This window comes from Marmota marmota, unplaced genomic scaffold, assembly GCF_001458135.2.
Source record: "Marmota marmota marmota unplaced genomic scaffold, marMar, whole genome shotgun sequence".
Taxonomy (NCBI): domain Eukaryota; kingdom Metazoa; phylum Chordata; class Mammalia; order Rodentia; family Sciuridae; genus Marmota; species Marmota marmota.
The window spans coordinates 9,541,638-9,560,027 of NW_026000221.1; the positions used below are offsets into that span (position 1 = coordinate 9,541,638).

The 18,390-nt window shown below is 32.8% G+C and overlaps 1 long non-coding RNA gene across 1 annotated transcript; it reads right to left on the reverse strand.

The window, feature by feature from the left end:
• Positions 1–2,761: 2,761 nt before the first annotated feature.
• LOC125612991 lies at positions 2,762–17,951 on the reverse strand. The gene is made up of 5 exons (XR_007343498.1): positions 17,868–17,951; positions 14,891–14,956; positions 7,838–7,907; positions 7,603–7,631; positions 2,762–4,284 (listed from the first exon to the last, which is right to left on the reverse strand). It is a non-coding gene; the product is annotated as an uncharacterized LOC125612991 (long non-coding RNA).
• Positions 17,952–18,390: the final 439 nt, after the last annotated feature.

Consider the following 18,390-nt stretch of genomic DNA (forward strand, 5'->3'; position numbering starts at 1 on the left):
GGTGCTTTTCCTCAACTTTTATAGCTTTCTTTTGCCTAGTTTATTACTTTCTGTATCACTTTTAAAACAACGTTATCATAAGAATGATAGCTGATATATCTGTCTTACTACTGATGCTAATGCATATGCTGAGTTTTGGCTGGGGGATATTCTGGTGACAGCCATTTTGAGATAAATACAATTTATTGTACTAACAGAAATATCCATCTTTCCTAAATTCTTGAGGCTTTTTTAAAGAATGAAATAGTTCACGTGCTTTTTAAGCATTTATTGTATAACCACCAGCTATGTAATGTAACCTGATCTACACTAAGACATTCTTAAACCAATACCGGATTAACAGGTTAAAATGTATAATCTGAATTTTCAGATAGTGAAAGAGAATATTGGTTGCTCAGATATCCACCTATAAATGATTCCTCCCAAACAAAAACAGAAAAGCAACAACAAAAATAAGTTATTCTCCATTTATGTATGATGTGTCAAAATGCATTCTGTCATGTATAACTAGTTAGAACAAATAAAAAAAATATGTAAGAACAATGCCTTTATCATAAATTGCAGATGGAGAGTTCCTGAACTCCAAGTGCATGTGATTTGAGAAGAGAAGTGTTCTTGCATCTAGAGTTTGACCTCAGAGATTCCTGTTCCGACTTATGCCTACCACAACCTGCTCAGAAGTAAGGCTGTGGGCTGGGGTTGTGGCTAGTGGTAGAGTGCTTGTTTAGCATGTGTAAGGCACTAGGTTGGATCCTCAGCACCACATTAAAAAAATAAATAAATAAAATAAAAGTATCGTGCCTATCTACAACTAAAAGAAGAAGTCTGTTTCCTGAGATCAATAAAATTGATAAACCCTTAATCAGATTACCTAGGGGAAAAGGGAGATGACCTATATCAACAACATTAGGATTAAGATAGAACATTGATATGGATTCTAGAGAAGGTCCTCACTGTGGCAGTCAGTAAGGAAAGTCTGAGTCATGAGAAGGTGAGGAAAAATTTGTGAAGCTGCTCTGAAATTGGAATTGTCAAAGTGAGCTGTTGTAGCTATATTTCTTAGTTTTGTCCCTAGGCAATGTCCCCAGTATCCATGACCCCATGTGATATCCAAACCTTGGTTTTTAAACATCCCAAAGGCTATGGCAGAGTTTTACTATTATTTACAAACAGGTTTCATAGAAAAAGAAAAATAGAATTTAGACAAGAGTGATTAATAGAACATAGAATATAAGCAAGTCCTTTGAATCCAGAAATGAGCTCTTAAAATTTTTAAGACTTTTGCTCACCAGAATAAACAGTAGATTCTCAATAATAACAACTATCTGACTGACAGAGTAAAAAGGAAAGAAAAAAATCACATACACACACACACAAAAAAAAATGTCTGCAGTGTATCTTATAATCAAATTCCAAAAGTATGGTTGAAAATTCTAATCCAGCCACAAGATGCTTATACAGAAAAACTATAGCATGTCTTAAACTCTGAATAAAAGCTGCACGTCTTCTTTTATTTTGAAAATAAATATCCATCTTCTTCATTTAATCTGCTCCTGGTGATAAACTTATTTGTATGTCAGTTTGCCCTTGCATTTTTCTACTAGTATTTATTTTAATTCGTCTGTTCCCAAGAGGCAAGAACTCTGTTGTTAAATTGGTCCATATACGACTCAGCACAACAGACAATTTAATGAATTTTGCCTTAATGATAATGATGGTTTAAGAACACTACTAAATTGGAAGTTTACAGATTTGCCTCCTCTTACTTGTGATGGTCATTGCATTGATTGTGAGGAACAGATGGTATGTGAGAATCATTAGCTATTTCACACAGAGATGGTGCTTTTTTAGCTTACCTCAGTCTCAAATATCACTTAACCTTATGTTTTTTTCCAAATGATACATATTGCCAAGTATTCCATTAGCTAAAATCTACTAGCTTTTAAAAGTCTTACCAACAAAATATAAGTGATTATGAACAAAATGTTAAAAGTATAAGGGTGATATAAATTCATAGTAAGCATGTGCCAAAGTTTTGTTCATCTCCTCAACAATGGGCCAATAAAATAAACAAAGAGAGAAAACAAAACAAAAAAAGAAAAGAAAAAATAAGAAAAGAAGATCAAAATGTATAAAATAAAAAGTAACATACTGGAGGGAAAATAAAGGTTAGTTTTATAAAAAGTAATTAATAAAATAATAATCTTGGGAGTTACTTTCTCTAAAGACAGAAATCAACTGTATCACTACTGAAAAATAAAGAACTTACATATTATCTCTATCAATTTTCTCAAGGTTAACTTTGAAATTCACAGAATCACAGAATAGTAAATAGTAAGTGAAATAAGTTGCATTCTCTTGGAAAGTTTGATGTCCTCACAATGGACAGTGCTTTATTTATGACAGTAAAAGGGCACGTAGTCATTTTGTGCCTTATTGTCAGATTTTAAGTTTATTTAACAAATGTTAAACTTATTTTTAGTATTAAGTTCAACATGCAGTATAAACAAATGAATTGTATAATGCATAATAAATTCAATTTTTACAAAAGCAGATTATTTTTCAGTAGTTTAATTTTTAAACTATATTTTATTCTTTATATCAATAAAACTCAGATGTGTCAAGTATAAATAAGCCTAAATTTATTGTTAAAATTATATGTATATAATACACATGCAAATATATGCATGTATATATATATGTACATGCACAAAACACAAACACATTCTGACATGAATTTACCTTTTCACTTCTCTGGGACATTAAAATCCTAATCTAGGTAAAGAAAAACAGTGAAACTGAAAGTAAGAATAAATTGTAAACTATTAATGTTTATTTGGCAATGTATTACAAATGTTTTTTATGATGAGTTTGAAGAGACCACTAGATACCAATTTCTTATCCTCAAAAGATTTACGGGAAAATGTAGGACTTATATTCCATCCACCCTTGTAGAAAATATTTCCAGCTATTATGCTTTTGCATAGTGAATGTTTTGTAGCTATACTCAATTTTATACAATTAATCTTTTAAAAAATTCTCAAATTACTTTTGAAGGTTCTGAAATATCCTTCCCACTCTAGTTTTCTCATGTTGTTTGTAGCTATTTGGTTTTCCTGCTGCCATTTGAATGTGCATGTTTTCCCTCAATGATGTAGGTTTATTTGTTAGGATAGTAGCTTCATTTATGGGTCACTGGCATGATTTGGTTCATTTGTTTCCTTGATAGCTTAGATTCATGTTTGCATTTTATTTGAAAAGAGAATACATGATTCTGAAAGTGTTGCAAGGAGGAATATGTTAAATGTTAGCTCTAGGATACTAATGGTTGAGAGACTTCCTTTATATTACTGTCATAATAAATTGCTTGCTGCTTTCTGAAACTAATCAGAGCTAAACACTACAGCTATTGTGCAATTTCAAGTTTCAGTCATTTCAGAGCATTTGAAATCATGTGTTGCTTTTCTGTTTAGTAAGGTGATAGGAAAATGCATTAACATTCTCAAGATGTATTTATGAATGAATAAGGAATATGTTTAAGACCTTAAATTGTTTTCCACTCACTATCAAAAAACTAAGAAGCTTTACATCACATTAATTTTTAGGTCAACATTTTAGTAATAAGACCTCTTTCTTAGTTATCATCTTTTTGGTTAGCTACGCATCATTTGATTATTTTTGATAACCTGCCAAAATTATTCATAAAAAACATTCTTGAATGTACAGTCTGTATAGACTCTTGTCCACAATCCTTTTTAACACAGTATATTAACCCATAGACTTTGAATCACATCTAATTTGCAATCGAACTGTTGTTGACCAATATTACAAAACCTTGTATACAGTGAGTTGTAGGCATTCAAAAAAGAATTTCCTTAGGCTACCAAAATAATTAGTAATTCCCATAGTTAGAAATGATATACCCCTCAATTTCCACATGTCCTCAATATGTAAAATAATGCATGGAGAAAAATAAAAATTCAACCACTTGGAAAGAAACACATGAAACTTAAGAGGCAGGCTGTCCAATCTAGTCAAAAACAGCTTGTATGTGGCTATTTAAATTTAAATTAATGAAAATCAAATAAAACTAAAAATTCAATTCCTCAGTCATGCTAAAATATTTGAAATATCCAATGGCCAGGTATGTCTAGTAGCTGCAGTGGTATATAGTAAAGATTGCTTTAATTTGGGGGTGGGGGGAGGCAGCACTAAACTAGAGCAGTCAGTATCAGCTTCTCCATTAGACCCGCTCCAATGTGTTGACTTTTATTCAGATTTTACCTATATTAGGAGAAAGAGGAAAGGCACAATGATCATTTAAAAAATATACAGATTGCTTTTATAATTTAGAAAATTTATACTGCTTCCTTATTTTGTGCATTTTTTCTATAGCAAGAACTGAAAATAATATATTAAAATCTACTGACAATTGCTTCCTGAAGGTTTAAGCACCCAAATCCATATGTTGAAGCCTTAACCTTCACTGTGATGGGATATGGATATGGACCATTGGGAAGTGACTAGGTTAGGTGAAATCCTGAGGAAGGGCCCTCATGTTGTGTTCAGAGAGCCTGTGAGAAGAGACATCAAAGAGTTTACATGTTTTTTCTTCATGTAAATACAGTGAGAAGTTAGCCATCTGCAAGCCAGAAGAGAGACCTTAACAGAATCCAACCATGCTGGCACTCTGACCTCAGACAACAAACCTCCAGAACAGTGAGAAAATAGATTTTTTTTTATTTATGTCCCTTGAACTATGATATTTTCTTGTGGCAATCTGAGCTAGACAGCATCTTGCAAATGATATATAACAAAAGCATTAGGGAAAAAAAAAGTCTTAGATCCTTTTATTCCATATTTAGATTTGAGAGTGAGGACTCAGCTGGGCATGGTGGTACATGTCTGTAATCTGAGTGACTCAGGAAGCTGAAGCGGGAAGATCGTAAGTTTGAGTCCAGTGTTGGCAACTTAGTGAGACTTTTTTTTGAAAATAAAAAAAAAAGTAAAAAGGAATGGAAATGTAGCTCAGTGGCAGAGCACTCCTGGGTTCAAACTCCAGTACTGTAGAAAAAGTTATAGCACAGTTTTAAATTCTATTGGCCTGTGGGAAAAACTGTGTCCTTGATGTCCTACAGAAGCATGCCAGCTCAATTTCTCTTGCCTGCACTCTGGTAACCAGTCTTTAAATTGTATGATTCACACCCTGAGTTTTTTTTTTTTTTTTGCTATTTGCCTTTGTTCTGTATGATGTCATCTCTGGAATTCCCACCTCACCCCAACTCCACATTTAAAATTACTCTCAATCTTAGCATTCCTAATATACATTGAGTCATTTTATATGTGTACTTTATTTGTTAATTATACTGGTTTATAAGCTTCTTCAGAGTAGAAGTTGACAGGTTACTAGTATCACAGAACCAAGTATATATTATGTGTATAATTATATTAGAATACTTAAGTTGATTATGATCAAAGTGTCAATGTTGAAATATATCCCTTATCTTTCAAAACAGGGAACTTAATGAAAAATAGCAGGCTGATGTCTTTAAATAAAATTTTCAAACACATACAACAATCAATACATATCTATCTCTCTGTGTGTGTATATATGCTTAATTTGGAAATAAAGAAGTCTATCATTTTACCATATTTGTTTCAGATCTTTTCTTTTTTAGATAAACAAGGCAGATACATTGATCTTTCCCAACCCAAAAAACACTACCTTGAATTTGCTCTGCTTCCTCATTCATGTTTTTCAACTTTTGTGACAAACATGTTTATTTAAAGGCTGATATTTAAATACATGTATCCTATTATGCAAAAACTCTCTTTTCAAGGTGGGTTGTAAATACCCAGGTTAGTACTTTCCAAGATTTTAATTATAAATGAATGCCTTTGCTTGCTGTTTATAACCCAGGAACATCAAAGAAAAAATATTAAACAAGTAGAAAATCTTACTACTTTTTTCTTAATTCTTTTGTTAAGGAAAAAAATTGCATTCCCTTGTGAATTTTTTATTTTTTATTTTAATCATTTTCACTGACTTCACAAATAAACAATGAGTGCCAACTTCACTTTCAGGATAATTAATTCCAATTACCTAGGCCAGATTTGCTATTGGAAAAATGCAAATTGTGGTCAACCCATAAAAAATATAACCAAAGGTCTAACAGGTTATATATGCTGATTTAAAAGCTACATATTTAAACAAGAGTTGGAGTATTAAAGATACATGGAGTATTCCTTTATAAACCTCAAGACGGAATCAGTGTAGTAAGAGTTCACTTATTGAGGGACTTTTCGTGGCAGGGCAGTTTACTAGTTGCAGTGGAGATGCTGAATTCTATACCTGTAAGGGGTTACAATATAGTTGGTGACAAAATAAGACAATTGAAACACTGGTGAGCACTACTAACCTTGTGTAATTAAATCTAGAAGAGTGTTCTGCAAACTATAAATCCTATTGGATTTGTGAGTAAAGAACGATCAATGAGACCTGAAATAGCCAAAGAATGTGTAATGAGAGATAGTGATTTGAAGAGTGAGCAGGATTTGCATAAGTCAGGGCAGGAAGAACATTGCTGGCAATGGAATCCCCTAATTAGGGTTGCCTGGTGCATATTGGAAAATTGTAAAAATAAATTTGATTTAAAACAAACAAAAAGAAGATAATGGAATTCAATGTGAACTACATTTAACTTCTTGAAAATGCTGAAGCATTTATATTCCTTTCTTTTTGGTCAACCCTTAATAATAATGATCAACTCTTAATACATTTGTATTCTTCTCTTTCACATTTTGAAAAAAGAGGTCTGCAAAAGTTCTAGAAATGTTTTATGTCAAGTAATATAACTTTCTTGGACCAAAAGTGTAGGTTAAAATAATCTTTAGGGGTGGGTTTCATTAACAACCATTCCACCAGCTGTGTTAGAGGAACATTCACAAATTTATCAGGAAGAGAAATGAGGCATAGAAAAATAAACTGGTTCAGCCATCAGCAAACAGTGCTTCTGGGACAGAGCTGAAGAGAATTCTAAGATCGGAGGAAACATTCAGAGGCCATCAATTGCCTTTCTCATTTGTCTGTAAATTCTGTATTATTTAATGACCTCCAAAAGAGAAAAATCCTGTGTCCTTTCTTACTATCTTCTCAAAAATTTGAGCCTGCATTAGTTATCTCTACCAAAAACTGCTTCTTCATGACTTAAACCCACCTAAACAAATAAACCTAACCCCAACAAACAGGTTTCCTAATATTTTCAGTTACTTGCACATAAAACAAACAACAACCCTGGTGGTTTTATTCAATTCCAATGTAGAGTTTAAGATCATGTCCAATATGGAGCCAGGAGTTTTAATAATATCTCTGTTTTTAGACTTCAAGAAACCAGATAAGGTAGAACAAAGTTTCCTTAAACAGAATGTGAATATAGGTGGCTCATTTTACAAACTTTGTTTCTGTAGGGTTTAGTGTGTTCCTGTGTCTGGCATGCTCTGTTTTGAAAAGCAGTTGAGTTGATAAGAAAAACATATGTCATCCAATTAGGAGTCATTAATCATTACTCTACTGCTCTACTCCAGATTTCTGTGTCAACTCACCTTCACTCCTAAATGGTACATTTCAGACCCTAGAATAGAAAGAAAATGTGATGTTATTTATCATCACATATCTCAAGAAACTTTCAGAACCAAAATTTCATAAACAGAAAAAATATTCTATACATTCTACTGCCATTCAAGCAATTTTTAAGTATAATGGCAATGTGAAATTTTTACATATTGTTAAAATAAATAATTCAATGAGACATTTGTAAAAGAAAACATCTATATTTACCATTGCAGAGAGGGAATTTTTAACTGGATAGAAGAAAACTGCATAAGTATTTCCTTTCCTGGGTTTCCATCTAGAAAACAAATTTAATTTGATTAAAGATAATTAAGAAAGAAGCTTAATTACAATTATATGCATACTTTTTGTGATTAACACTACTTTACACAAAGATCAGTCAGATTTCATTCTCTCAACTTCCATGAGACATTGCTCCAGCAATATCCCCCAGCAATTTCATGGTTTTCCTCACTATTGAATCACTGCACATACAGACTTCGGCTTTTCAGGGTTTGCCTCAGTGGCAGAGGGTGATCTTGCCTAGGACATACCCTTCAGTGTGGATACACATACAGTGACAATTCATCCTAGGTTATAAAGATCCAGATATTTATACCCAATTGAGGATACCCTTGCCACTTCATTTACATCAAGGTGCTCCAGGGTGAGCCGAGCTTCTTTGAGCCTGCACCTCACCTCAGTTTCTTCCTTTACCCTACCTTCTCTTTTCTCCTTTTACAGCTGCTGTTCCTCATAAATATCCAACACAACAGAGTTAATCTCAGTGTCTGCTTATGTTGAATGCCACCTTCAAAGACATTCTTGTCAAGGTCATTTTAGTGGTCTTTACACTGCTAGATCCAATGATCAATTTTTAGTTCTCAGCTTACTTATATTACTGATCGGCCTTCCAAATTCTTCTCATGCCTCCTCTTTTTCAGTCCATTCGTACAGTATAACAAAGTGTTCTTTTAAACACAAGATAATTTATCTCCCTCTTCTGATCAAAACTTCCCAATGCTTGCCACCTCAACCTGAGAAGTAGCCAATGTCCCTATAATGCTCTTCAAAGGCTCAATACAATACCTCCTTTACCACCATTTGAATTTGTTTCCTAGAAATGTCCCTATGTTCAATTTGCTTCACCTACATTAGTTGGGTATGTACCAATCATGCTCCTATCTATTAGAGTACCCTAATCTTGACTGGCCCCCTCAATTGTCTATACCCCAATACTGCTTTTGCAGAGAGACGTTATCTAACTCATACTATTCTGGCCGCCCTCCATATATTCCTTTTTCTTAGTCTTCTGCTTTATTTTTTCCATAGCAGTTTTCACCCTCTGACACAGTATGTACTGAAGGAGTGAAGGTTACTTGTTCCCTATTGTAATTACAAAATTAAACACATTAGTTCAGGAAATAAATAATCATTGAATAAGCCATTTAATAAATCAATTTCCATTATTGTAATATATTTTCTTGGGAATGATAGAGCTATATTGGGCATAAAATATATAGTAGCCTAATAAATTACAATATGCTAGAAATCCACAGTAACAGCATACAGTTCTGAAACAAATAGATCAACAAGACTGGCCTATTGTTTATTTAATTACTCTCAAGAATGAATGCCTTGCCAAAGCTGTGGTACTGGGCAGATGGCTCAAACATCCTTTGCTTGGGAATTTTTCTAAAGTTCAGGAATGTTCTAAATTCTGTCATTACATTTGGGAATCAAAGTCAAGTTTTAAAACTGCAATTCTATTTTAAGAAAGGGTTAGAAGGTTCAGTCATTATGAAAATGATTTGGATACATAATAGTTTGCAAAGAAGATAGGCTGATGGAGATGTTCTTTCCAAAACCCAGTATAGTTATAAAAAAATATATGTAAGTAAATAAACAAAGACTTGTGCTAATGTTATGGTAAATGCCCCTAAATACAGAATCCTAAGTAGCATTTAATCAACCAGACACTGACTAATGGAAAGAGCCAAAAGCCAAAGGCTCCAAGGATCTGGAACTACCTGCCAATCTGAGTCTTTTTGTCTAAATTTTGAGTATGTATATTGTAATAACAAAAAGTACAACCAAAGGACATTGTGGCTACATTGACCCTCATGTACTGAGATGCTTGAATTATAATTGTCTTTGGGGATAAAACACAAAGCAAAGAAAAAATGCACATTCAGATTCCCAGTTAAATGTCGATCATGCTAGGGAAAAGATGAATATCTACCTACTTTCACCTTGTCTTCATCAGAAAAGCACTAAAGCTGAGTCCTTCATGATGGACTCAAAGTTTCTTATCCATGCAATTGTAAAGGAGAGATATAGGCTTTGTCATTTGGAATGAATAAAACATTAGGAATGATTGATTTAAGAAAAATTATCTAAAGAATATTACAGTTGGTATAACCTCTTTCCGAGTCAAATGAAGAACCCAGTTTCATTCAATAAATAGAAAAGTTTTATTACTGATTTACAGAATGTTGTTACATTTTAAATTAAAAATCATATGAAAAATATGTTTTAAAACCTAAATATTAATGGCATTGAGTAAATTTGTAATTATATGTTTAGTTCAGATATGCCTTTAAGAAAATATTTTAATTTAAACCATTTGACTTTGACTTGTTATGTTGTCTGTGAAAAGGGATCAATGTCCTAACTATGAAAGTAAACTAAGATTAAAACACAAAAGGATCTTTTACTAAAGACTATAGGTAATTTAAAAAAACTATCAATAATAGCCAAAATATTGATAGCTAACATTTTTCAAGTGCTACTCATTGGCCAGTTTTCTAAGTGTTTTCCAGATATTTTTCTTTATAACCCACTTTCTCTGAGGAGTTAGGTACTCTCATGATTCCCATTTAGAGACAAGAAAGAGACTTTGAGAGCCGTGCTTTCTGAGAAAAGGCATAGAACGGCGGGTGATGGCACTAGAATCTTGAACTAGTCCAAGTACAGGCTTGGACTTCAGACCCCATGTCTTTCATCACAACCCTGTTAACACTAATGATTAACTTAGGGAATAAAAGGTTGAAATAGAAAGCCCAGCAGCAAGCCTATCTTCATGGTGCCAGCAGAAATAGTTGTAAATAGCAAAATTCAGGGAATCTTCGGGTCATTTTCTCTCCCCAGTGTCAAATAAATGTAGTTTTGACAGAAGGAATCCGTTGACTTGGCTTTTGCTGGCAAAGTCATCCTGTAGCTACCATATACTACAGGGAGGTTCTTGGCCAGAGTCCTTGTCAGCGTTGTTTTAGAGCACTCTTAATCATGTACTCCCAGCAGAGGTTCAAACCACAACAAAGCACATTAGACCCAGTCTCCACAGCTCAGCAGGTTTAAGGAAAATTTAGAGGACAGAGCCAGGCTCTCTACACCCTCTTACTGCCATATCATATGGATTTGCTCTCAAGCAATTATTTTAGGAGTTGGACTACACAGTGAAATTCTTAAATATTCTGTAAAAATACACTAGTGGTTACTTTTTCTAAAATTCAAATTAGATAATTTTGCAACAAATTAGAAGATAGCAGCAAATGTTATGGAATGGCCAGGTGGCAAACTGATTTTATAAGAAACTATTGTGCTTCACACCCCCTCTTCAGATACACAGAAGCATTGCATCCATCTTTTTCAGGCTACATATTCTCATCTTTAAAAAGTTCACCCTTTCTTTTGAACTCAGCTCTGCCTGCTTTTTGCAAGAAACTCTGAAATAAATAATTTCTAATCCTATGAACAATAGACCTGCATAACCAATTTCTTGAAAGGATACTATCACATTAGCATCTTTCAAGGGTCTTGTAGCAAATTCACTTTGATTTTGAATGTTAATGGTGTTCAGAAATAAGGTATAAATTGCAGCAAACCCATGCCACCTACCTCACTCTCAAGATCAAGGGTAATAGTACCTAATCTAGAAATTAGCCTGATTGTAAAAAGAAATAAGAATCAAAGATCCCTAGGTAGAAAGAAAACTAGACTGTGGGAATCAAGAAGATAAAGAGAAGGGATTAAGAGAAATGGCAATCCAAGGATAACATAAAGAAGGCTGGAATCCTAAACATGCTGGTGGACAATCTTGTGTCCTTTGCTTAAAGGAGAATACTTATATCTTATGTAATACCGCCCCCCACCATATTAGTAGTTTGAGACAACCAAGCATTTTCACCTAGTTTCTGTGGAATAGGAATTCCAGCAGGGTTCAAGGGTGTCTCTGGCTCAAGGTCCTCTGATTTGATTTTAGTCAAGCCGTCAATACAGGCAACAATCATCCTAAGGCTCACCTGAGGATAAAACATCTAATTACAAACTTACTTGTACGGTTTTTGTTAGAATTTAGCACATGGACCTCCAAGCCCATACTCATAGACCTCTGCATAGGTCTACTTCAGGACACAGCAATTGGTATATCCTAAGAAAGGGAGATTTACTGGAGAGGGAAGGAGAGACCAGGCCTCAAACCTAAATCACAGTCTCTTTATAACTTAATATTGCAAGTGACATCCCATAATTTTGCAATATCCTACTTAGAAGCAAGACACCGAGTCTAACCAAACTGAATGACAGGGATATACAGGGTAGTGAACACTAAGAGGCCAGGATCATTAGAACCTAACTCACAAGAAGGTACCTAACTAAAAAGGGCACATGAAAGCTGGAGCAAGAATTACAGGGAGAGCCTACCTTCATTATAACTCTATCTAATTAGTATCACTAATATTCTACTTTGTATAGAAGTCACCTGGGGATTGTGATAAACCCATAGATGCCCATGCCTCACCACTACAAAACTCAAGTCAAGACAACTGAGGTGTTTATATTAAGCAATTATTCCTAGTTCTAAAGATAAAGACAGACTCCCAAAGAATAATACTTGGAGACTTCAACACCCCATTTTTCTCAACAGATAGGCCATCCAGACAAAAAACACAATAAACACACCTGAGTTAAAGCATACCACAGAGCAAATGCAACAGATACTTATGAAAGATATTATCCAATAGCAGTAGAATACACATTTTCTCAAAAGCAAATGAAACATTCTCCAGGACATATCATACATTAGGCCACAAATCAAGTCTTAATAAAGTCGAAAGACCTGAAATCTTATTGTGTACCTTCTCAGACCACAAAGAAATAAAATGAAAAATCAATAAAAATAAGAAGAATTTAAAGTATAAAAATTCATGGAAACTGAACAGGATGCTCCTAAATGATGAATGAGTCACTCAAGTAATTAAAAGATAAATAAAAATCTCTATAAATAAGCACATAAAATGACAACAGAACATATCAAAATGTGTGGGATACAGGAGAAGCAGCATTGAGAAGGAAATTTATAGCAGTCGACACATACATCCAAAAAATATAAAAATCTCTAAAACCTAACAATGTACCTCAATGGCTTAGAAAAGCAAGAAGAAACAAAAGTCAAAATTAATGGCAGGAAAGAAACAAAGATCAGAGTATAAATAAATAAAACTCAGATAAAAATATCAATTAAACAGTTGAAGTTTTGAAAGGACAAAGAAAATTGACAAATCTTTAGATTAATAAAGGATAAAAGAGAGAAGACAAATAAAATCAGAGATGAAAATGGAGATTTACAAGTGATACCACAGAAATGCAAAGATCACAAAAAGGTCCTATTTACAATTATATGCTAAGAAACCGGGAAACCCAGGAATAGAAAAATTCCTGAGCATAAACAACCTGCCAAAACTGAATCAAGGAGAAATAGAACATCTAAATTTTCAGAAATGTTACTTAAGTATAAGCTTTCTTAATTATAATAATTTCTCCTGAAACTCTGTAGTTTTATCAGTTAATTTCTTGTACTTTTGTTAGTAAAATTTTGAATTGATTTTACTTCTCTTTTTGGTAAATGATGCATATTTACACTACAGATGCTTGCAAGAATTTATTCCTGATCTTTGTACTTAATTAGTTAACCAGAAAGTGTCAAGAATCATGGATTTGTCTTTGGATATTTTACTTGCAATTTTATAAGGCACTTCATCTTAGGCTTACTGATTCTTTTTATTTCTTGTAAAGCCAGGGTTGCAAACTCCAGTAACTGCAGTGCTTACATAAGTAATATAAACAAGTAGAGTAGGTTTTCAGGAAATACATAGCCCCCACTTGAAGAAAGCAGTTATCCTCTGGCCCTGAGAAATAGCTATCTTTTGGAAATGCGGATTAAGTATACCCAAAGAGCTTAATTTTTCAGGGCTAAATCATCCAATTTAAATCTTGGCTTCAATTTTTCTAAAAAAACAAGATTTTCCAATCTAAATACAATATATTCTCAGGCCAGGTACTACCATTTGACAACATTTAAATATTTCTTAATGGATCTTTAATTGATTCTCCCATTCAGCCAATATTTATTGTGTCAGTCATTTTCTAGGTTCTAGGTATATAGTGGTTAATAGCAGATTTTTCTTTTAGGAAATACTGTTAGTTGAATCTTTCCCCATTGCAGTTTTTCTGAATTTATTCAGAAATATCTTGAGTTGAATTGTCATTATCTGTACTCTGCATTTCACCTTCTTTCCTATGTGACATTTATTTCTCTTTTAAACTTTATCATCCACACCCTTGGCTCAATTTTCTGAAATGTTAGATGTGTTCTTTATCCTTTATTTTAGGATAAGAATTTTATTCTACAATGTAGAGTCTTTTTAGTCCTCCTTTATTTTATACAACTCCTTTCCTTATGTTCCTATTTAATTGCATACTATTTAAAGTCATTTTTTAACTTCTCTTCTTTGGAATATGCAGAAACATCCCTGTCACCTATGCTATAATACTTGTTTGTAGCCTCCATTTAGGTTAGTTTGTGTTTTTTCCCCCATTTAAAATTCTTTATTTTTAATTGAAAAAAAAATTCTTTTATTTGTTACTTAAAACAAACAAACAAAAAATAAATAAAGAAAACACCTTTACCTCAACCCAGTGTTTGCCCTCAGGGTACCTATTTAATGATCTTATTTTAACCATATCTTGAAATATTTGTTATTCATTATCCTAGAGATTACTTAATCACTAATCTCTTCTCAATATGTCAAGAACTATCCTGTAAATGTGAAGATAGAATCCAGTCTTCCAATTATGTAAAAAAATAAATTAAAAAATTAAACTAATAAAATATAAAGCATGATGGAATAGTCTAGAAAAATGGTATGATGTCCTTCCTTAATTTTCTTAATGCATTGTCCAAAAAGCTGTATTATTTCAAGAAGGTAAAAATCTAGATACCATCTTTGCAGTTTATTTTCACTTTCATTGAACACAGTTGAAACTTCAGAAGTTTTCATTCATTACCTAAAATACCAAGAGGAAAAAAAAAAAAACTGTCAGAGAAAGATGTTTGACAAGTCAGAATATACCCTAGTCAATAACAATGAGGGTAAAATTATTCATGTGGGATTCCAGATGAATTTTCTCAAAATTTATGAATGGCTAGGTGAGCAATATGCCTATAGGAACACAAAGAAAAAATATTCCCAATCAGTTATTCAAAAATATAAGAGACATAACCAAGAAATATTAATAGGAAAACTGGATTATCACATTTTGCTAAATGTATATGTGACAGTATTCTTGTACCATGTTTGTACAAAATTTTCTTGATATAAAAATGTGTTGCTATATTCAAGTACCTGTTGACATTTTAGTTATCTTTCACTTTCTTTTTTCTTATTTTTTGTATATTTTCAAGATAATATAACAAGCTTAAGGGGATTTATTAGATCCAGGTGGTAAATAAAACAAGGTATTTCTAATTTCTTGAGGGGTTCAACACTATTAACTAATTGGTGACAACATTTAATCACAAGTCTCATCATCACAAATATTTCACCTAATTGTTTAAATCATGAATGGGTCATTGATAGTTTTCTACTTAATTGACATCCCCTTGCTATTCTGATAACATTTGGTTCATCTTTATTTATAGTAGAGATGTAAAATTTCCTCTTTATCTCTAAGCAAACATTAGAGATACAAAGGGAAATGAGAAAGAGGCTGTTATCTAAATCTGTGCATTTATTTATTTAAGATGTAAGAAAAAATCTAAGAGAATAAAAAAATGTAATATAAAATGAAAACAAAATTAGGCAGAAATAATAATGAAGGTAGAAAAGAGAAAAGAAGTTTCATAGAAAAAGAAAGGGATAAAGAATTAGATCATTAGAATGAGAGATTATTCAGTTCAAATATCTTATCACTTATGCATTTATCAGACACATATTTACTCCATCTAAATGTGCCAAGAACTATGCTGGGAGTAGGAAGATAGATCTCAGTCTTCCAAGCAGTCCTAGTGCAATGAACAAGAATAGAAAATAAAAGACTTTTTCCCCCTATGTTACAAAGAATCTTTAGCTTCCTAAGCAACTGTATCTCAACTGACTTCAGGGGACTAAAAGCTATACAGCCAGTATGAATCAGAATTTTACAATTTATCAAGAAAATAGCATAATCTCATATTTTTTACAAATAAACTATTCATAGTGCCATTGTAAAAATAATTGCAAAATGTTATAGAGGATAGAGAAGAAAGAAATTAATTATGTTTGGTCTGAGGTCTTAAGGAAGTTGGTCAAAGGAGACTTCAGACAAGAGGTTACAGAATTACATGATTTTTCTCTTTTGTTTGATTGTTTATAAATAAGATTTCCAGGTATATCAGAAGCAAAGGACATTTCAAACAGTTAAGAAAACATGCACAGAACTTGGGAGGAAAGAAAGCTGTTGTATTCAGGAAACATAAAATCAATGGGTTAGAGTAGAACCTAAATTCAGAGGACAAGGATTTGTATACTTTTCAGAAGACCCATGTAACTGTCTAAGCAAGGGGGGATGCTAGTGGAATCAGAAACTTGATTTTATGATTTACAAAGTGCAAGTAAAATACTATTTTATTCTATAACTCATTAGGTTCTGGATTTTTCTGTCTTTGCTGATGGCAAAAGAGATGAATGCAAAGTGGATAAACTTAACCTGGGAAATTACAAAGTAAATTAGGTTTCAACTGGCTTAAAATACTTTTTCATGTTGAATTCTTCAGTAGTTCAAAGCCCAAAATTAAAATGAAGTCAGCATCCTCTCTCACTCCCCTTTCTTAAAATGTTTCTCCTCCTTTTTCATACAAGTCTATGAAGTAGCCTCTCTTCATGTGTAGTCTATTCCCTGGGGACTAAAGAGATCCATGGTTTCCAAAGTTTTGATTTCAAGATCCCTTATGTATCAAAAAGTATTAAGAAATCTAAAAAGATTTATTCATGTGAGTTATGCTATTTATGTATACTACCAATATATACCATATTAGGAATTTTAAAGCATTTATTTAATGCATTTGCATTTTGTTTTAAAAATAACAGCAAAGCTTCTTTAAATATAAAACAAATAACTTTTATGGAAAATAACTCTATTTCTCTCCCCCAAATAGTGCTATGAATGTCATTATTTTATGTTTTGCAAATCTCTTCAATGTCTACATGTCTTGCTTAATAGATGCAGTTTGAGTCTCATAATATTTTTTCATTTTCATTGAGGTATGTTGTTTTAGTTGAAATATTGGCCTTTTCACATAATTATAGTTATCTCTTTTTCGATACTTGCAACAACACTAAACAACTGAAATCTTAAAAGTAGTACCTTTATAAAATGAAATTGTATAAATGAGTTTTGCATTTATTTTGTACTCGAATTTATTCTGTAATTTGAATAAAGTTTCCTCTCATGCATGACTTTGTAACATCTTTTGGAAAATATTGGTTGAATGAGTTATGCAGATTATCCAGATGTTGACACATTTTATTATGCAATACATCAAAAAACATATTAATATCACCATTGTTCTCATGAGAAACATCTGTCAAGCTTAAGGTAGAAAATAAGTTTTTCCAATGCATTAGTTTTCTATTGTTGCTATAACAACTTACCAAAACTTAGCATCTTAAAAGAACTCAAGTTTATGATCTCACAGTGTGTCATTTAGAAGTCCAACTGAACTCAGCTGTTTCTTCTGCTATGTGTTTCACAAGATTGAAATCAAGGTGTTGGCCAACTTGGTCTGTTATCTGTAGTTTCTAGGATATACTCTGCTTTGAAGCTCAATCAGATTGTTGGCAGAATCCAGTAACATGAGGCTGTGGGTCTGCAAACCCTGATTCCCCAAAACCCCTCAACCAGGAAAGCTCTGAGGTCCTTAGACCCCTGCCTTGCTCACCATGAGGCTCTCTCCATCTTCCACCTGCAATATCATGTAGAGAACTTCTTATTTTTTCTGATGTCCTTTTATGCTGTATCTCTTCTGCTTCCACAGGGAGAACGTTCCCTGCTTTTATGGGCTTATGTAATTAGATTAGTCCCACTGGGGAAATCCAGGATAATCTCCCTATTTTAAGGTTTGCAATCTTAATTATATTTTCAAAGTCCCTTTTTCACAGAATATATTATGTTCATATATTCTCTTAACTTGCAGAGAGGGAATATCATTCTGTCTATCATACCAAACTTACTTTTTTCCTTGAAAATTCTTATTTTAATTACTGGAAATATATATAGTCTGCTATTTTTCTTGAAATGATAAGCTCACTTTATTCACTTTCAAAAAAGACTCTATATGATTCCCAAGCCAAATAACCATACTTTCTCTGTCAATTGTTTCAAATAAACACAGTGATACAACATAGAAACAGCTAATTTAGGTTGCAACTCAAAAAGTCAGAAATGTATTTTTTCTTGAGAAA